The following is an 18,967-nucleotide window of genomic DNA, read 5'->3' as shown; positions in this document are numbered from 1 at the left end:
TCAATTCCCACTGGGGCATCACGAAGGGAACAGGAGGGAACATGTGAGTGATGCCCTTCAGAAATCTGCTTACAATGGGGGACTTGAATAAAGAAGGCTGATCAGGTAGCCTGAAGAAGGCGGAAAGAGCAGAAAGGTACCCTTTAAGAGTGCCCAGAGCAGAGCCCTGCTGGGCAAGGGAAAGAAGAAAGAGCAGCACTTCCGAAAGGGGTGCAGAGAGAGGATCCACAGCCTTTGCTGTGCACCATGCCACAAATCTGTTCCACCTGCAGGCGTATACCGACTTTGTGAAGGGACGCCTGGCTGCCAGAATGATGTCACAGACTTCAGGAGGCAAGTCAAATGGCCTCAACTGTCGCCGCTCAATCTCCAAGCTTGTAGGTGGAGACTGGACAGGTTCGGGTGCAGCACCGTCCCCTGCTGCTGCGACAGAAGGTCCTCCCAAAGAGGCAGACGAATCGGGGGATCGACTGACATGCTGAGTAGCTCGGGATACCAGTATCTTCGTGCCCAGTCCGGAGCCACAAGGATAACTTGGGCCCGGTCGCGCCTGATCTTCTTCAGCACTCTGGGCAGAAGTGGTATAGGCGGAAAGGCGTACAACAGACCGCAGCTCCACTCGCGACGAAAAGCGTCTCCCAGCGAGTGCCGCCTTGGAAATTCCAACGCGCAGAACTGATGACATTGCGCGTTCTCTTCTGTGGCGAATAGATCTAACCAAGGCTCTCCCCACTGCTGAAAGAGACTTTGCGCCACGTCCGAGTTCAGACGCCATTCGTGATCCGTCATGCACCGACGGCTGAGTTCGTCCGCCCTGGCATTCAGAGAGCCTGCCAGGTGTTGAACCACCAGGGTCACGCCCTGATGTTCCAGCCATTGCCATAGGCGCAGAGCCTCCTGGCAAAGGGTCCACGACCCCACTCCGCCTTGTTTGTTGCAGTACCACATGGCGGTGGTGTTGTCGGTGAACACTTGCACTGCACTCCCCCGGACAGAGGGGAGGAATGCTTTCAGTGCTAGACGAATCGCCCGCAGCTCCAACATGTTGATATGTAAATGTAATGTAAGTGTATGTAATGTAAATGTATAGGCATTTATATAGCGCACTACTTACCCGGAGGGTCCCAAGGCGCTTCGACCGCTGCGAAACCCTTCCTGGCTTCCCTGAGAGATGGTCCCTTAATGGGTATCTCCAGGGTGAGACCAGGCATCCCCGGCGGTCTGGTGGGGCCGTTAGTGAAGATGAGGCAAGCTAATGCCCAGAGTTGCCGAGTGTGATCACTGATCAGAGTGGGCACCGAGGCGAGAGAATTATCGAGTCCGCTGACCCTGGTCCAGAAACCTGCCGCGCCGGGAATCGAACCCTGGTCCCGGGCCATCCTCTGCTCTCGGGTCTGCCGCCTCTAACCAGTGAGCCGGGACTCCGCCGGAGACCAGAGGCCTCTGATCTCCGCCTCTCCCATGTGGCCTCCCCAGCCCTGGAGGGACGCGTCCGTCACAACCACGTGCTCCGGGTGGAGTAGGGAGAGGGATCTGCCACTGACCCTGTCGCGGTCCGTGAGCCACCACTGCAGTTGTCTCGCAGTGCCCTCCGAGATCAAGACATGATCGGACAGGTTGCCCTGATGCTGGGCCCACTGAAACTTCAGGTCCCACTGCAGAGCCCGCATCCGCCACCTGGCGTGATGCACCAGAAGGATGCAGGAGGCCATCAGCCCCAGAAGCCGCAGCGTCAACCTGACCGAGACTCGGGATAACGGCTGGAAGATGGGAACCAGAGCCTGAATATCCCGAACCCGCTGTTCGGGTGGGAAAACCCGAAACTGCGCCGAGTCGAGAATCGCTCCGATGAAGAGGAGCTTCTGAGAGGGACACAGGTGTGACTTCGGCACATTGATGGAGAACCCCAGCAAGTGCAGGAGGTGGGTGACGACTACCTGGGGCGAGCCCGCCTTCAACAACCAGTCGTCGAGGTAGGGGGAAGACTGATACCCCCTGCCTGCGCAGATGAGCTGCGACCACCGCCATCACCTTCGTGAACACCCGTGGGGCGCTGGTAAGGCCGAAGGGGAGCACGGTAAACTGAAAGTGCTCTTGGCCTACCGTGAACCGCAGGTAACGCCGGTGGGCCGGCAGGACGGGGATGTGGAAATAGGCGTCCTGCAGGTCCAACGCTACCATCCAGTCTCCCGGGTACCGGGCAGCCAGGACCTGAGCCAATGTCAGCATCTTGAACTTCTCCTTCCGGAGGAAGCCGTTGACGTTCCGCAGGTCCAAGATAGGGCGTAGGCCCCCTTTGCCCTTCTTGGGCACCAGAAAGTAGTGGGAGTAACATCCACACCATACTTCTGGCCCAGGAATGCGCTCGATGGCCCCCTTGGGCCGTGACTTCCTCTTGCAGAAGTGCAAGTGATCCCCCGACACACGGTGGCATGGATGGAGGGGATGCCTCGAAGGGGAGGGAGTAGCCCCTTCGGACAATCTGCAGCACCCACCTGTCCGAAGTGACTGTGCGCCAGTGGGAGAGGTGATGGCGAACCCTGCCTCCCACAGGCGTCACATGGGCCTGAAAACTCGGAAGGTTTTGAGGCAGGCGCTGCTGAGGGAGGTGTGGACTGGCCTCGCCGTGGTCCCCAACCGCCGCCACGGCGGTTTCCACGTCCGCCACCACGCTGTTGGACATTCTGCGGTGCGTGGCTGACAGTACGTGGTGGGGCGCCCCTTCCGTGGCCACGAAAGGAGCGAAAGGCACCCGATTGCTGGCGTGGGGCCGTGAGGCCCAAGGACTTGGCCGTAGCCCTGGAGTCCTTGAAACGTTCCAGCGCATGGTCTGCCTTGTCGCCGAAGAGGCGACGGCCATCAAACGGCATGTCCAGGAGTGTGGCCTGGACATCGGCCGAGAAGTTGGCGGACCTCAACCAGGCGTGGCGTCGAACCGCCACTGTCGTTGCCATCGCCCTGCCCAGTGAGTCCGTTGTATCCAGCCCACACCGGATAGAAAAGCGTGCTGCATCTCGGCCCTCCGCAAGGGCTTGGCCGGGTTTAGCCTGGACCTCCTCCGGGCATTGTGGCAGCACCTCCGCAACCGTGTCCCACAGAGTGTGGGTGTAGCGGCTCAAGAGACAGGCGGTATTCACAGACCGCAGCCCTAAGCTAACAGACGAGAAAACCTTCTTCCCGAACTTTTCGTATCTCTTGGATTCCCTGTCGGGCGGGGCCGACGGGAATGCGGTCTGGGAGTTTGAGGCCTGGATGACCAGACTCTCGGGGGTGGGATGGGTGGACAAAAAGCATGGGTCGCCCGGGGCCGGGCGGTAGCGTCTGGCCACGTTCCTATCCACAGGCGGGCCTGTGGCGGGCTTGGACCAAGTGCCCACAAGAACGTCACACAAGGCCTCATTGAACGGCAGCAGGGGCTCCACGGAGCTTGACTGCGGTTTGAGGACCTCAGTGAGGAGATTAGTCCTCACGGCCGCGACGGGGAGCTTAAGGTTTAAGGCCTTAGCTGCCTTCGTCAACACTACGCTATAAGTAGAACCCGCCTCCGAAGCCACAGTCGGAGGTGAGTTAAATCCAGTGTCTGGCGATGTGTCAATACCACTGGTCTCCCCAAGCTCATATGTCCAGTCCTGCTGAGACTGGCAATCTAGTGCCAGAGGGTCCTCGGACCCCTCCCAATTTTCCTCGTCACCTGTGTCCTGGAAACCAGGATTAGCAGACAGGGCCTCCTCGTGGAGATAAAATTCCCCAAAGGCTGTCGGAATCGGCGCCCAGCGGTGCCCTTCCGGCGCCTGAGTCGGACCGCAGGAAACATTGGGGGCGGCAACCACAGTGGGCGCCGGGGGCGACACCCGTAGGGACGGCGCCGGCGAGGTCCTAAGGTCGACCGGCGAGGTCCCGGATCCGGTGAGGTCCTGCGGTGCCGAGACCGAAGTCACCGGCGGCGTCGGGGCCGAAGCACCCGACGGTGTCGGGGCCGAAGCGCCCGACCCAGAAGGACTTCCAGACGGAACCGTTGGGCCCGAAGGCGCCACGGGAACCGACTGAGGAGGGAGGGCCCTCATGGCCTGAGGTACCTCTCGACCTCCTCCGGCGTCGCGCCGTGCCCAGGGACCCGAAGGTGTGGGGCAGGCGGCGACACTTGCGACTCCCGCGGAGCCGCGTGGGCGGTGTCGCCCGAGCCCCCGGCCGCATCGTGCGAGCGTCGGGGCAGATCGGAGGAACAATGACGTCGCTCCGACCTCTCATGCCTCTTACCTGAGGACTTGGAACTAGACTATCGGTGTCCACTTCCGGAGCTTCGATGACTCCGACCTCGCGACCTGTCCCTCGACCTCCCGTGGGACCGGGACCTGGAGCGGCGCGGGGCCGACTGCCTCAGCTCGAGTCGCTTGCGGGACCGCTCCCGCCTAGCCTTCGACGTCAGGGCCCGGCAGTCGGGGCAGGTCCGATCGTCGTGGTCAAGGCCTAAGCACTTCAGGCACCGGCGATGGGGCTCCGTGACCGACATGAGTCGATCGCACTTCGAGCAAGGCTTGAACCCGGGCATCCCTGGCACCGATAGAGTCGAGAACTCGACAAAAATTAGAGATCAAAAGATCAAAAAAGTTCAGTCAAAAATTGACTGGGGGTAGAGCTTCTTCCGGATCTGCGCTAGCTGGCGCGGAAAAAAGAAGAACTGACGTCAGCGCGCATGGGCGGCGTCTAAGTACTCCGACGACGTCATTCCGGCGCTCACGACGCCGACGGCAGACGCGGAGCCGCAGACGACGCCTACCGACGCGAAGGGGTATTGCTACGCAAAAGTTTCCGGATCCAGTCTGACGCCTGGGGATATTCTAAGGTAAGGAATCTATCACTAACGTGTCTCTTTCAGATAGTCTTTTTGGCCACCTGATCCTGCTTTTTAGCCTCCTTGTCACCAGGAACTTGGGGAAAAGCACCTACTGACTTCTTGGAACATGCCGCTTGGATCACCAAACTCTCAGGTGAAGGGTGTGTCGACAAAAAGGCAGGGTCCTCAGGACCCACTCTATACCTTCGAGCCACACCTTTCGAGACTGCAGGAGCAGAAAGAGGGTTCTTCCATACCTCCATAATGGGGTCAGTCAAAGCATCATTAAAAGGGAGCAAGGGCTCCACTGCCGAGCTCGGAGAATGAAGAACCTCAGTAAGCAGATTCGATTTGAACTCAACGGTAGGCAATTTTAAGCCTAAAAGACCCGCTACTTTTCTCATTACCACGTGATATGGCTGAACATCCTAAGACGGCGCATCAGAGCCTGATTGCAAGACCCACTCTGGAGAAAACTCAAGTCCACTAGCCTCTGCTAGATCCTCGAAATAATTTTCATCCAGCTCACCTTCTTCCAAGTCAGAATGAGACTCACAATACCTCTGCTCTTCTAGCAGACGTTGAGCCTCCCTTCTAGATCTCTGCTTAACTCGGAGTGCAGTCGGATCCACTGTCGACTCCGACGGCACCGGAGCCGACGTCGGAATCGAACCCGAAGGCTTAGAAGGATGTTCCATTGATTTGCTTGGAGCGGGCGACGCCAGTGCCGGAGTCGTCGACTTCGGACGAGCCGGCGTCGACATCGGCGTCGACCTCGGTGGAGCCTGGTACTGCCACAGCGGGGTCGGAGCCGGCAAAAACAGCATGAAAGGTGGCGGGCATATGAATGAGGCACCCCCAAATTAAATGCCATTGGACCCATAGGACCCGAAGGCGCTCCAGAGGGGTACCAAGACTTAGAGAAGACATCATACATAGCGTTAAGAAACGCTGAAGGATCCTGACCTGGAGCTGGAAATGGTGGATGCTCAGGTGGACCTCGAGGTAGATTCGAATCTGTCTCAACAACAGGAGTCGAACCCTCAACCTCTTCAGGAACCTCCTCTTCCTCTTCCTGGGCCGGAGACGGAGCCGGAGTCGGATCGGGTGCCGGAGCCGGTGAATGAACAGGCGACTCCGAAGGCGAAGCCTCGCCCTCCTGATCCGAAACCTCTTGTGGAGGAATTACCTTGGATCTTATCTTCTTGGGTGATCTCGACCTCGAGCCAGACTTATCACCTGAATGACGTCGAGACTCATGTCTCCTCTTCTTGTGTTTCCTTCGCGACCTCGAAGCATGATCCGTCGAAGACTTCGAAGCCGACGCCTCCCGAGACCTCGATCTCGACTTCTTCAAATGGGACTTCGAAGATTTTCTTTCTTTATCGGCCTTCAGTTTAGCAACAGGAAGCTTAGACTCCCTTTCTCGGAGGGCCTTAGGATTCATTTTTTGACACGACGAACACCCATCCACGTCGTGGTCGGAGCTCAAGCACCAAATACAGTCCTGGTGCGGGTCCGTAACGGACATCATCTTTCCACATTCCCTGCAGGGCTTAAAACCCGTCTTCTTTGTCGACATTGTAATGAACAAAGTGACAAGAGAACTGGAAACAACGAAGAAATAGAGCTACAGAGTAACTGGAAGCTACAGAGTATCCCAAAAACTGTTAGCGTCGACGACGCGGAAAAAAGGGAACTGACATCATACATAGCGTTAAGAAACGCTGAAGGATCCTGACCTGGAGCTGGAAATGGTGGATGCTCAGGTAGACCTCGAGGTAGATTCGAATCTGTCTCAACAACAGGAGTCGAACCCTCAACCTCTTCAGGAACCTCCTCTTCCTCTTCCTGGGCCGGAGACGGAGCCGGAGTCGGATCGGGTGCCGGAGCCGGTGAATGAACAGGCGACTCCGAAGGCGAAGCCTCGCCCTCCTGATCCGAAACCTCTTGTGGAGGATTTACCTTGGATCTTATCTTCTTGGGTGATCTCGACCTCGAGCCAGACTTATCACCTGAATGACGTCGAGACTCATGTCTCCTCTTCTTGTGTTTCCTTCGCGACCTCGAAGCATGATCCGAGGAAGACTTCGAAGCCGACGCCTCCCGAGACCTCGATCTCGACTTCTTCAAATGGGACTTCGAAGATTTTCTTTCTTTATCGGCCTTCAGTTTAGCAACAAGAAGCTTAGACTCCCTTTCTCGGAGGGCCTTAGGATTCATTTTTTGACACAACGAACACCCATCCACGTCGTGGTCGGAGCTCAAGCACCAAATACAGTCCTGGTGCGGGTCCGTAACGGACATCATATTTCCACATTCCCTGCAGGGCTTAAAACCCGTCTTCTTTGTCGACATTTTAATGAACAAAGTGACAAGAGAACTGGAAACAACGAAGAAATAGAGCTACAGAGTAACTGGAAGCTACAGAGTATCCCAAAAACCGTTAGCGTCGACGACGCGGAAAAAAGGGAACTGATGTCATCACGCCGGCGTGGGCCTATTGTAGGCGTCGGTGACGTCAGCGGAGTCGCAGGCGAAGCCGTGACTCTATCACGTCCGAGTCCACGTCGGCGCGAGGCTACAAAAGAATTTCCGAATGCTGCTGACGCAGGGGGATATTCACAAGGTGAGGAATCCACACGGCAGATGTATCCAGTAAAGGACTACAGGAACAGCAGAGGCGAGAGACCGGAAGAGCGTGAAACTGCGCGAGCCAGGAATGGGATGTAATCGTGGAGCCCAGAAATTGTTACTGCCGCTGAGAGATCCCGGGAGAGACGCTGGGGCCGCCACTCTGAGGGGACCAAGAGACGTGTAAGACACACAACATGCAACATCCCGACACTGCGGCCTGCTGATTGGGGTGCCCCGGACCTTACCCACGAATAGGCCATAGATAGCAGCCAATAGGATGGCAAAAACACGAAGGCAGCACCCAACAGAGCCCGGAGAGATGTGGCGCTGAAAGCCCTGTGCAGCAGGCGGAGGCAGTCCGAGCCTTGCCCCCTCCTCGCTCTAGAGAGCCGGGCTCTGGCTGCAGGGGGGTGCCAGCCGGCCGGCCGAGAATGATCCGTGAGAGCGGCTCTGTGCGCCCGGGCACCCCATGGGTTCAGGAGAACCCAGCTGACCCTCCACCCAGGCGTGAGGACACAGACTGCAGCAACCCCTGTTTGCCCCCTCTCCAACAACTTCTGTTGAAGTCAAACAAAGTGCTGCTGCAGCCGGGCTAGAGCGATGAACCAGTGAACTTTTCCCAGATATGGGGGCGAAGGAGCCATGACCGGCTGATTGTCTTCGAAGTTATTCCAGTGGACCCGAGCCTTCACGCCTCCTCTCCCTTCCGGACTTTGATTTCTGAACTATGTACCCCCACGGACTTCTCTTCTGTTCCCTGCTTGTGCCTCTGTTCCCTGCGTGTGCCTCTGTTCCCTGCTCGTGCCTCTGTTCCCTGCTTGTGATCCGGTTTTCGTGCCTCTGTTTGTGCCTCTGTTCCCTGCTTGTGCCTCTTCCCTGCTTGTGCCTCTGTTCCCTGCTTGTGCCTCTGTTCCTTGCTTGTGCCTCTGTTCCTTGCTTGTGCCTCTGTTCCCGGCTTGTGATCCGGTTTTCGTGCCTCTGTTCCAGCATTTTGTGCCTCTGTTCCCTGCTTGTGATCCGGTTTTTGTGCCTCTGTTCCCTGTTCGTGCCTCTGTTCCCTGCTTGTGATCCGGTTTTTCGTGCCTCTGTTGCCAAGGGAGTTACTGGGCAGAGAGCTCTGTCTGTGTGTGGCTCTGTCTGTGTGTGTGGCTCTGTCTGTGTGTGGCTGTCATTGTGTGTGTGTGGCTGTGTGTGTGTGTGTGTGTGTGTGTGGCTGTGTGTGTGTGTGTGGGTGTGTGTGTGTGTGTGGGTTTGTGTTACTATCCTTGTGGGGACTTGGGTGTGATAACACACTCATGCTGTGGGGACTTGATTGCACTGTGGGGACCTGAGCCCAGGTCCCCACAAGGCAATGTTCTTTAAATGATAAAAAATGGCTTCAGGAACATCTGTGCCAATTTTTACAACTTGGATGTGCGTGTGTGTGTGTGTGTGTGTGTGTGTGTCTCTGTGTGTGTTTGTGGCTATTTGTGTGTTTGGCTCTGTGTGTGTGTGTGGCTCTCTTTGTGTGTGTGTGGCTCTATGTCTGTGTGTGTGGCTCTGTGTGTGTGGCTCTCTGTGTGTGTGGCTCTGTGTGTGTGTGGCTCTGTGTGTGTGTGTGGCTGTGTGTGTGTGTGTGGCTGTGTGTGTGTGTGTCTCTGTGTGTGTGTGTGTGTGGCTCTGTGTGTGTGTGTGGCTCTGTGTGTGTGTGGCTCTGTGTGGCTTTGTCTGTGTGTGTGTGTGGCTCTGTGTGTGTGTGTGGCTCTGTTTGTGTGTGGCTCTGTCTGTGTGTGTGTGTGAGGCTCTGTCTGTGTGTGTGTGTGGCTTTGTCTGTGTGTGTGTGTGGCTCTGTGTGTGTGTGGCTCCATGTCCGCTATTACTCTCTACTACTCTCTAATGCTCACCTATTGCCATTGTAAATGACAATACCATTTATATTTATGCCTCGCAGGACAGAGGAGCTTACTTGCCGTGAGGGGAACGGCTCAACATCGCCATCGCCACAGAATCTGCCCCAAGCTCGGAGGGGGTGAGCAGAATCGAGCGCCAGTACCGCGAGGGCAGGGACCACAATCCCCAGGTGCCCCGGCGGTTGTGGCGCGTCAGTGACGTCAGCGCAGCGCCAGGAGGCGCGAGAAAAAGGCCAGACCGGCGAGAGTGAAGTGGGGGCCTCGCAGGACAGAGGAGCTTACTTGCCGTGAGGGGAACGGCTCAACATCGCCATCGCCACAGAATCCGCCCCAAGCTCGGAGGGGGTGAGCAGAATCGAGCGCCAGTACCGCGAGGGCAGGGACCACAATCCCCAGGTGCCCCGGCGGTTGTGGCGCGTCAGTGACGTCAGCGCAGCGCCAGGAGGCGCGAGAAAAAGGCCAGACCGGCGAGAGTGAAGTGGGGGCCTCGCAGGACAGAGGAGCTTACTTGCCGTGAGGGGAACGGCTCAACATCGCCATCGCCACAGAATCCGCCCCAAGCTCGGAGGGGGTGAGCAGAATCGAGCGCCAGTACCGCGAGGGCAGGGACCACAATCCCCAGGTGCCCCGGCGGTTGTGGCGCGTCAGTGACGTCAGCGCAGCGCCAGGAGGCGCGAGAAAAAGGCCAGACCGGCGAGAGTGAAGTGGGGGCCTCGCAGGACAGAGGAGCTTACTTGCCGTGAGGGGAACAGCTCAACATCGCCATCGCCACAGAATCCGCCCCAAGCTCGGAGGGGGTGAGCAGAATCGAGCACCAGTACCGCGAGGGCAGGGACCACAATCCCCAGGTGCCCCGGCGGTTGTGGCGCGTCAGTGACGTCAGCGCAGCGCCAGGAGGCGCGAGAAAAAGGCCAGATCGCCTCGCGCCCCGCGAGTCGCGCCCGTGGGAGCAACCGGGGAAAGCCCGGGCAAAGGGCGGGCCCTCTTTGGCCCTCAGAGGCCGGAAGAGGTCGGGACGGGCCACGGATCCTGGCTCCTTGGACTTTGAACTATAAGTAAGACTCTGATTCCCTCATTTTTTCTTACTGCAGTATTGAAGAGTAATCTGTTGCTTGAGACTGTGTTAATATAGCCGCTCTGCTACCTGCTAACATGCCCACCATTACCATGGACCCATCTACAACGGGCCTCCGTACCTTGGACAACTTTGTGCTCAAAAAAGTTACACAAATTAACAATGAACGTAGGGCCTCATTGGGTAGTAAAAGTCATTCACCCTGTATGGATATTACATCTAATGAGTCCACAGAAGTGCCAGATTGCACCTTAGCACAGGCCGCACATAGTACAGAGGTCCCCAGTGTAGTTGCACAGGCACAGGTGCACTCTGAGAACCCAGTGAACCTAGTGGACCTGCTTGTCACTTCAGAGGAGGACTCTGCAGTAGAAGAACCACCGGAGGTCCCTTCTACACAAAGACCAGTGAGGAAATGCAGAAAGACTCAGGGGAGGCGTGGGGGAAAGTCTGCAAAATCTAAAACTCACGTCAACCAATCCAATAACTCTAGGGACACTAATGTTAACAGTGCAAGTATTCAGGTGGTGGAAGAACCCAATAAAGAGGGCAGTAGTAACGAAGGAAGTGTGTCCTTGTCTGACACCAAGTTAGAAGCATTAATAAATACAATAGTAGGTAAATTGGAGGCTAAAATTGTACATTTAATTACCCCAATAATGTCCAAACTGGACATAATAGCCTCTGAGGTGGAAAGACTGGGTAGTGTGGTGGCGGGATATATGACCCCTGCACCAGTCCCAGCCCCAGCCGTGATATCACCTACAACTATTCCTGGTGGGAGTGTGAAGGAGCATTTGCTCAGGGGACAGAGTACACAACAGAAGAGGCAGTCAAACCCAGAAACCGTGGCTGCTACTGTAGCTGCGGTTTCCACGGCTCCAGTGACTCAGCCGACTCATCAGGCCCCTGCCCCGGCCCCCCTGGGCAATTGCCCAGCGGTCCCTCAGAGGGCTAGACTCAGGAATGTATATCTCCCCCCTGAATGCGTCCCATTTGTGGTTGTGCTGACTAATGTCCCGCGTTATGAGGAAATTGCAGCACAACCTTATGGAGAATCACACGACTCATTAAAAAACAAAACGGTGGCATGGCTAAACAAAAACTGTGGCTTTCCACCTCACTACTACGACCAAATTATATCTACTGTAAGAGTAAATTGGGTTGGACCTTCAAGGAAATCAACCACGGGGGACTGTGTAATTGTTAATTTTCAGCACCCACAACACGTTGCTACAGTCTTGTTACGCGCATCCTCACTGGTTTACAACACAAACAGTGTCTGTGTGCGACCCCTGGGATATTTCTATGCGCCTGACCAGAACTCACCTAAAAATCCCCCTAACACTTTCCGTGGGTACAGACCTATATCACAAATTCAGACACCAAATCCGGCAACACCATATATGTACAACAATGATACTAGTGGGCTATCTGGGTGGCAAACGCCAGCAGTAAACACTAATGGATGGCGGATACCACCTGCAAATTTTAATGCCGAGAATCTGAACAACAGAGGGTACAATATTCCTACACATAACCGATTTGATATGCTTTCAGGGCTGGATGCCTGCGACTGACTGAGGGTCTTGGAGGGTCAGGAAAACGACCAGTCGCCTGTAGCACAAACGTTAGAGGTGATTCCATTAATTACACCAAAAAATAATGTTATATGTTGGAATGTGGCGGGCTTAGAAAATAAAATGCAGGATGATAGTTGGTTAGCCTATATTAGGGGCTTCCAAATCATTTGTTTACAAGAGACTTGGTCAGTGAAATGTGATATTCAAATGGATGGCTACAAGGCATATTTTGTACCTGCTGTACCAGTAACCCGGGGTAGATCAAAGGGGGGTATGGTAATGTTTATATCGGTAGCACTGAAATGCACAACTGTAAGTAGGCCTTCAAGTAATCTTGGCATACAAGGTCTAGTTTTATCTGCGGGTAACTGCAAGGTTGGTCTGATCAACTTTTATAACTCCACTAATAATGTTACTAGTCACGGCAATTCCGAATCCTTAAGTGAGTATATAGGTACTTCAATGAGGGATTGTTCACACAACTTGTTGATCATGGGCGATTTTAATACTCATTTATGTAGTGATCCCCTAGACAAAAGCCTTCTGGAACTGTATTGTCCCAGAATTAACGGTCTACATTTAGAACATACCGTGGAAGGGACACTTTTTAACAACCTACTCAACGAACATGGTCTCACGATTGCAATGACTTTATGTGATCCCTCAAAGCGCTTCTGCACCCCTACTTTTAAAGGGCACGGGAAGGGGACATTTATTGATTACATGTTGTTAACCGCCCCCATGCAAGTGTTTGTGCGTTCATTCTCGATAGATAGTAATCCACTCAGTGATCATAATCCCTTGACTATACATCTAGGGGGGCCCTGGGTGGAAAGAGAAGGACGTAATTTAGGTCGGGGTAGGGTTACAGCCACGGACGGTAGACGTCGTTTAAAATGGTCTATGTGTACCCCGGCCCTCATATATCAGAATATTCAAACTAACTGCAGTGATATCATTGCCAGATGCACCCAAGTTGATTCAGACCCAGCCCAGGTTCTATCGGATTTCAAAAGCTTAACTGACAACATAGCTATTTCAATGACAGAACCTCTAAAATATAGAGGTAGGGAGGGCCCAAGGTGGTTCAATAAGGAATGCTCCAAAGCAGCCCGTGATCTCAAAGCAGCCTTGTTGCTAAAACCTCGTAACAAGGAATTAGTTCAGAGATCACGTAAAGAATATAAATCAGTCATTGTATCAAGAAAGGAGGCACTGAGGAATGAGGCCTGGGCTGAGATCCTGGAACCACAAACACTGAAAAACAGTGCTAGATTCTGGGCGGTGCTAAAGAAACCCTTCCTGGTGAAAGACTCAGGGGAAGGGTTAGAATGTGTCATCACAAAAGAGGAATGGGTTGCTCATTTTAAACAACTGTATGGGGGGGGAGAAATCAATGTGGTACCTTATGAACGCACTGTTGGGGGTCCTTGTATGAATGTTAGCATAGGAGAGGTCGTGATGGGTATCGAGGGGCTTACAGCGGGCAAATCACCTGGCCCGGATGGGATACCCCCGGATCTCTTTAAATCTGATCCTAACTTTTGGGCACCGATTGTCGCGGCAGTTATTAACGCAGCCGCAAGGGCAGGGTGCCCGACGTCATGGGGTCTCTCCACAATTGTGCCCATATTTAAAAAGGGGGACAGGGACAGTCCCCTTTGTTACAGGCCTATCTCCCTGATCAATTCTGTGGCCAAACTGGTGGGGAGAATAGTATTGCGGCGACTACTTGAGTGGACACGGGACAAAAATATCATGTCCATCGCCCAATATGGCTTCTGTAATGGCCGCTCGACTACAACACAATGCCTGAATCTCTTCTTATTACTAAGTAAATATACTATCGTTAAAAAAGGCACAGTCTACTTAGCCTTCATGGACCTATCCTCAGCTTACGACTGTGTTAACAGGGGGAAGCTGTGGGGGTCCATGAAGGACAAGGGAGTGGACAATGATATTATAAACTTTCTGGCTGACCTCCATAATAACACCAGTGCAAATGTAAGGTATTGCCAAGACTTATCTGTAACTGAGGATTTTAGAACCGGGAAGGGGGTTAGGCAAGGATGCATACTGGCCCCCTTCCTTTTTAATTTTTATATAAATGAGTTGGATGGTGTTTTACGGGAGGTAAAATCAGACAGCCCAAGAGTGGGGACTAGAAGCATTCCAGTCTTGTTATACGCAGACGATGCGGTACTGTTAGCAAGAACTGAAAATGGCCTTCAATTGCTACTTAATGCATTCAAAAAATTTATGGAAGATAGGGATTTGTTAGTGAACAACTCCAAATCGTTCATCATGCAGGTAGGGAAACAGCCAAAGAGACAATATACTTTTAAATTAGATGAGACAGTTATACCACTCTCAAGTACATTCTCCTATTTGGGAGTACTCTTTGACTCTAAACTATCCTGGGCCCCCCAACTCGCAAAGAAAAAATGTGATGTTTCAAAGGTTAATGCCTCCATTTTTAATTTTGCGTCAAAGCTTGGCAAAAAACCAACGGCTGCTATGATTAAATTGTATGAAGCAAAATCTGTAGCTACCGCAGCATATGGGAGTGGCCTTTGGGGCTATATGGTGGGGGAACAACTTCAGACCACAGAAAATCTGTTTTATAAACGGCTTTTGTGCGTTTCGGCCTCTACCTCAAACTTTATAGTACATGAGGAACTAGGAGTAGGGTACCTGAGTGATATCCTGACCCTACGACCTCTGTTATGTTGGCTGAAAATGTGGTTATGTGAGGAAATCCCCCTAACACATTTAATTGTTAAGGATTTCCTGGCTCTTGAGCACGCCTCACGCACTCCCTGGCTGAAGTACTTAAAATCATGTTTTACCGAGATGGGCCGCCCGGAACTATTTGAACACCCAGAAGGAATTGTGAAGGCGGATATTGACTTAGTTAAGCAGGTGTTCTTTCAGCGTAAGAAGGCTGAGAGGGAGGGTGTTGAGCTACAAAAAGTTAGTGTGAGGAAATTCATCATGGCAAAAACATGTTTGACAACAGAGCCTTATCTACTCGGCACTTTCAGCACCCATGATAAATTCCTGCTTACAAGATTCAGATTTAATCAGTTTCAACATCTGCTCATCAGACCCAAAAAGGAGAGCTTCTGTAAACATCCTCTGTCCTGTGGCTGCGACGGTAAGTCTCCACAGGACATGATGCATTTTATGTTCTTATGTAAATACTATGAATTCCCCCGTAAACGCTTTTTAATTGCTCTTTTAAAAGAAATGAATTTTAAACAGATACGACCAGCCTTTTTATACTTACAACTGCTATATAGCAACAGTGTCCTTCAAGTTCTTGAATTTTTAAAACTGGCTCTTAAACTGCGACTTTGTCTGGACCAATGATTGAATCACTGTATGTAATGATCACAGTTCTTTTATCCTCTGAATTTATAATGTAATTTGATGTATGTACTGTATGTTTTTATTGTACTTTTATGGTTGAAATATTACCGAATAAAGTCTGTTTTGATTTGATTTGATTTATTTATGTATAAAAAAATGAAAAAATGCCATTTGCAATGCCAATAGCTCTAACTTTAATAAAGCTGAGACCATTGCATTGTAAATGCTTGTTAATATAGCTGCTAAACTAACCATATCATAAACAGTGCTAGAAAATTTGGGTAAAGGACCAGGTGGCATTTCAATATAATGTTCAATCTATACGTCGACTGTTTCTATCAAATCATTATTCTTTGGTGACTGATTTGTCAATGCAGAAATAGAAGTAAAGGACACAGAGGCAGAAGTAAATGCGTTTGTAACCAGTGAAGAGGAAGAGACTGAGGCTGCAATTGCAGTATTGACACTAGCAGTCATTACAACAGTAGCTAAGACAGTATATTAGCGGCATCACTGTTAACATAACTTGCTGAAATAACATTTGATGGTATTAACCCAGCTGCTTTGAAAATGTGTGTGGCTTCTTCTTCCTTATCTTTGGACACCACAGTCGCTGAATAGGTGTTCACTCCCTCCATAATCCCCCTCCTCAACATTTAGGGTTCCACAAAGCTCCTGGGCTTCAGTTCCCAAAAATAAAAGGGCACAACCAAATTGTAAGTAATATTGCCACTGTAAAAACCTCATTCGGGTTTATTCTTGGAGGGAGTCTAAAGAAATAAATACAACATTAGCATATAATAAAAGTACAATTATTTAAAAAAATGTCTTACACAATCTGATAAATTTTTTATAATTTAAAATATTACAAAAAGAAAAAGCTCACAATTGGATCTTCATTGATTTGATCATAACTGGAGATGAAGTGCGGATTGATCCTATAACCTGATGCATGAAAAGCATTTATTACTTTAATGCACCAGCGACCTTATAATCTATGATAAAAAAAATCTCTGAACGTGTTGATGAATATGAGCAGGGCCAGAGTCAGTGGAAGCAGGGTCACAGGTGAATACTTTGTTGTCCACTTTGTAATTTTCCACCAGAAACCTTAGTTTAGAAATTAGCTGACACTGATGCCAATGCTGAGATGTGATACCAGAAGGGGTCAATAAGCACTTCAGATTAATGTAGCAGCCTTCTACGTAAGAGTATATGTGCCCCTCTAGGGGTTGTGGAATAAGGGCTTGGGAACTATTTCAAGTAATTTCATGGTGTTCATCGGTCTGTAAAATGCGACTTTGTATGTACAGGATCTCCAGTGATGTGCTGCTCTAGCTGGCACCATGCACAGTGATAATATTTCAACGACCTGAAATGTGGTATTTAAGGACTATTTGGAAAGGACATCAATCAGATGCCAGAAAAGTCATTGTTCAGAGGCCAGCTTCTTTCACTTCAAGATCGCAGACATCCAGGACAGCTTCAACACCGACAACAGACACAGACACCCCTGACTCAAAGCCCACCAAACACACCGACCTCCGGCTCTCCTGGAACAACGTTAATGACGAAGACACCAACGAAATCATGCACACCATCCACTCTGGCTCACATTCCAACCCCTGCCCCCACCACATCTTCAAAAAAGCAAGCTCCATCATCGCACCCCAACTCCGGAAGATCATCAACAGCTCCTTTGAGACCGCTACCTTCCTGGAGAGCTGGAAACACGCAGACTCAAAAAACGCAAGGCGGACCCAAAGGACCCCAAGAACTTTCGACCCATCTCCCTGCTCCCGTTCCCGGTGAAAGTCATTGAGAAGAACGCCAACAGACAACTGAGGAGAACATCATCCTGGACTCCTCACAATCTGGCTTCTGTAGCAATCACAGCACCAAAACCGCCCTCATCGACGCCACCGATGACATAGGGGCCCTGCTGGACAACGACAAAACCGCGGCCCTCATCCTCCTGGACCTCTTGGCCGCTTTCAACACCATCTGCAACCACACCCTGCTCACAGGCCTCGATGATGCAGGGATCCATGACAAAACCCTGAACTGGATCACCTCCTTCCTCACTGGCAGAACCCAGAGAATCTGCCTCCCCCTTTCCGATCTGAAGCCACCGCGATCAGCTGCGGCGTACCCCATGGATCATCCCTCGGCCCGACCCTTTTCAACATCTACATGGCACCTCTCGCCAACATCATCCGAGCGCACCACCTCAACATCATCTCGTAAGCCGACGACACCCAGCTGATCCTCTCCCTCACCAAGGACCCGGCCACCGCCAAATACAACCTCCACGAAGGAATGAAGGCCGTCGCAGAGTGGATGAAGACCAGCCGCCTGAAACTGAACTCTTACAAGACAGAGGTCCGCATCCTTGGCTCCAACCCCTCCACATGTGACGACTCCTGGTGACCGGCTAAGCTGGGAACTTCCCCCGACACCCACCAACCACGACCGCAACCTGGGGGTCATTCTGAACTCTACGCTCTCTATCACCCAGCAAGTCGACGCAGTCTCCTCCTCCTGCTTCAACATCCTTCGCATGCTCCGCAAGATCTATAGATGGATTCCCACTGACCATCAGACCGAGCAGGCGAAGGACCTTCAGGACTGGAACGACCTCTCCATTGTAGAATAAAGGAATCATATCGTGTATGTCGCGAATTCTTTGAGGAGGAGGAAATGCACGACATACAGTTGTGTCCAGTACTGCACCTATGAACAGGTTGCGCTGGGAGGGCACCAGGTGAGATTTGGGCACATTTATTCAAAAACCCAACCTGAACAACAACTGGGTTGTCTCTTGCAGGTGATGGAGCACTTTCTCGGCTGACTCCGCTTTGATCAGCCAGTCGTCCAGATAAGGGAATACTGGAATCCCCGACCTTCTGAGATGCGCCGGCACCACTGCCATCACCTTGGTGAAGACTCGAGGCGCAGTAGTAATCCCAAACGGGAGGACTGCAAACTGATAGTGCTGCGATCCCACCGTAAAACGGAGATACTTCCTGTGCGACTTGAGGATAGGGATGTGAAAGTACGCATCCTGCAAGTCGAGTGACACCATCCAGTCTTCTTCCAGCAGAGCCTGAAGAACCTGAGCAAGGGTGAGCATCTTGAATTTCTCCTGCTTTAGATAAAAATTCAAGACCCTGAGATCCAAAATCGGACGAAGCCTGCCATCCTTCTTGGGAATCAGAAAATACCGGGAGTAGCATCCCTGACCTCTTTCCTGCTCCGGGACCATCTCTATCGCACCCTTCCTCAACAGAGTTTGAACTTCCTCCTGCAGGAGTAGCAGATGTGCCTCTGAGCAATATCCCTGGCAAGGAGGGTAATTGGAAGGGAATTCCCGAAAGGGAAGGGCATACCCATTTTCTACGAGATTGAGAACCCAAAGATCTGATGTAACCGATTCCCAATCCCGTAGAAAGTGAGTAAGCCGACCCCCCACCGGACCCACATGATCCTGGATGGCGGATCTAGGGCTGCTTTTCTGTGGCTGGGGGGTTGGAGGAGGTGGAGGAGGAAGAGGTCTGACGCCCTCTAGGACGCTCCC

At 52.2% G+C, this 18,967-nt stretch overlaps 1 protein-coding gene across 2 annotated transcripts in view; it reads right to left on the bottom strand.

Annotated features, from left to right (window-relative positions):
* Window positions 1-18,967, bottom strand: part of DMXL1 (Dmx like 1) — a 2,236,090-nt gene that overhangs the window by 147,296 nt on the left and 2,069,827 nt on the right. The window lies entirely within an intron of this gene.

The sequence above is a fragment of the Lissotriton vulgaris genome, chromosome 3_1 (genome assembly GCF_964263255.1).
Source record: "Lissotriton vulgaris chromosome 3_1, aLisVul1.2, whole genome shotgun sequence".
In the NCBI taxonomy this organism is placed as follows: domain Eukaryota; kingdom Metazoa; phylum Chordata; class Amphibia; order Caudata; family Salamandridae; genus Lissotriton; species Lissotriton vulgaris.
The sequence above is the reverse complement of the archived record's forward strand: the minus strand, read 5'-3'. Positions and strand labels throughout refer to the sequence as shown.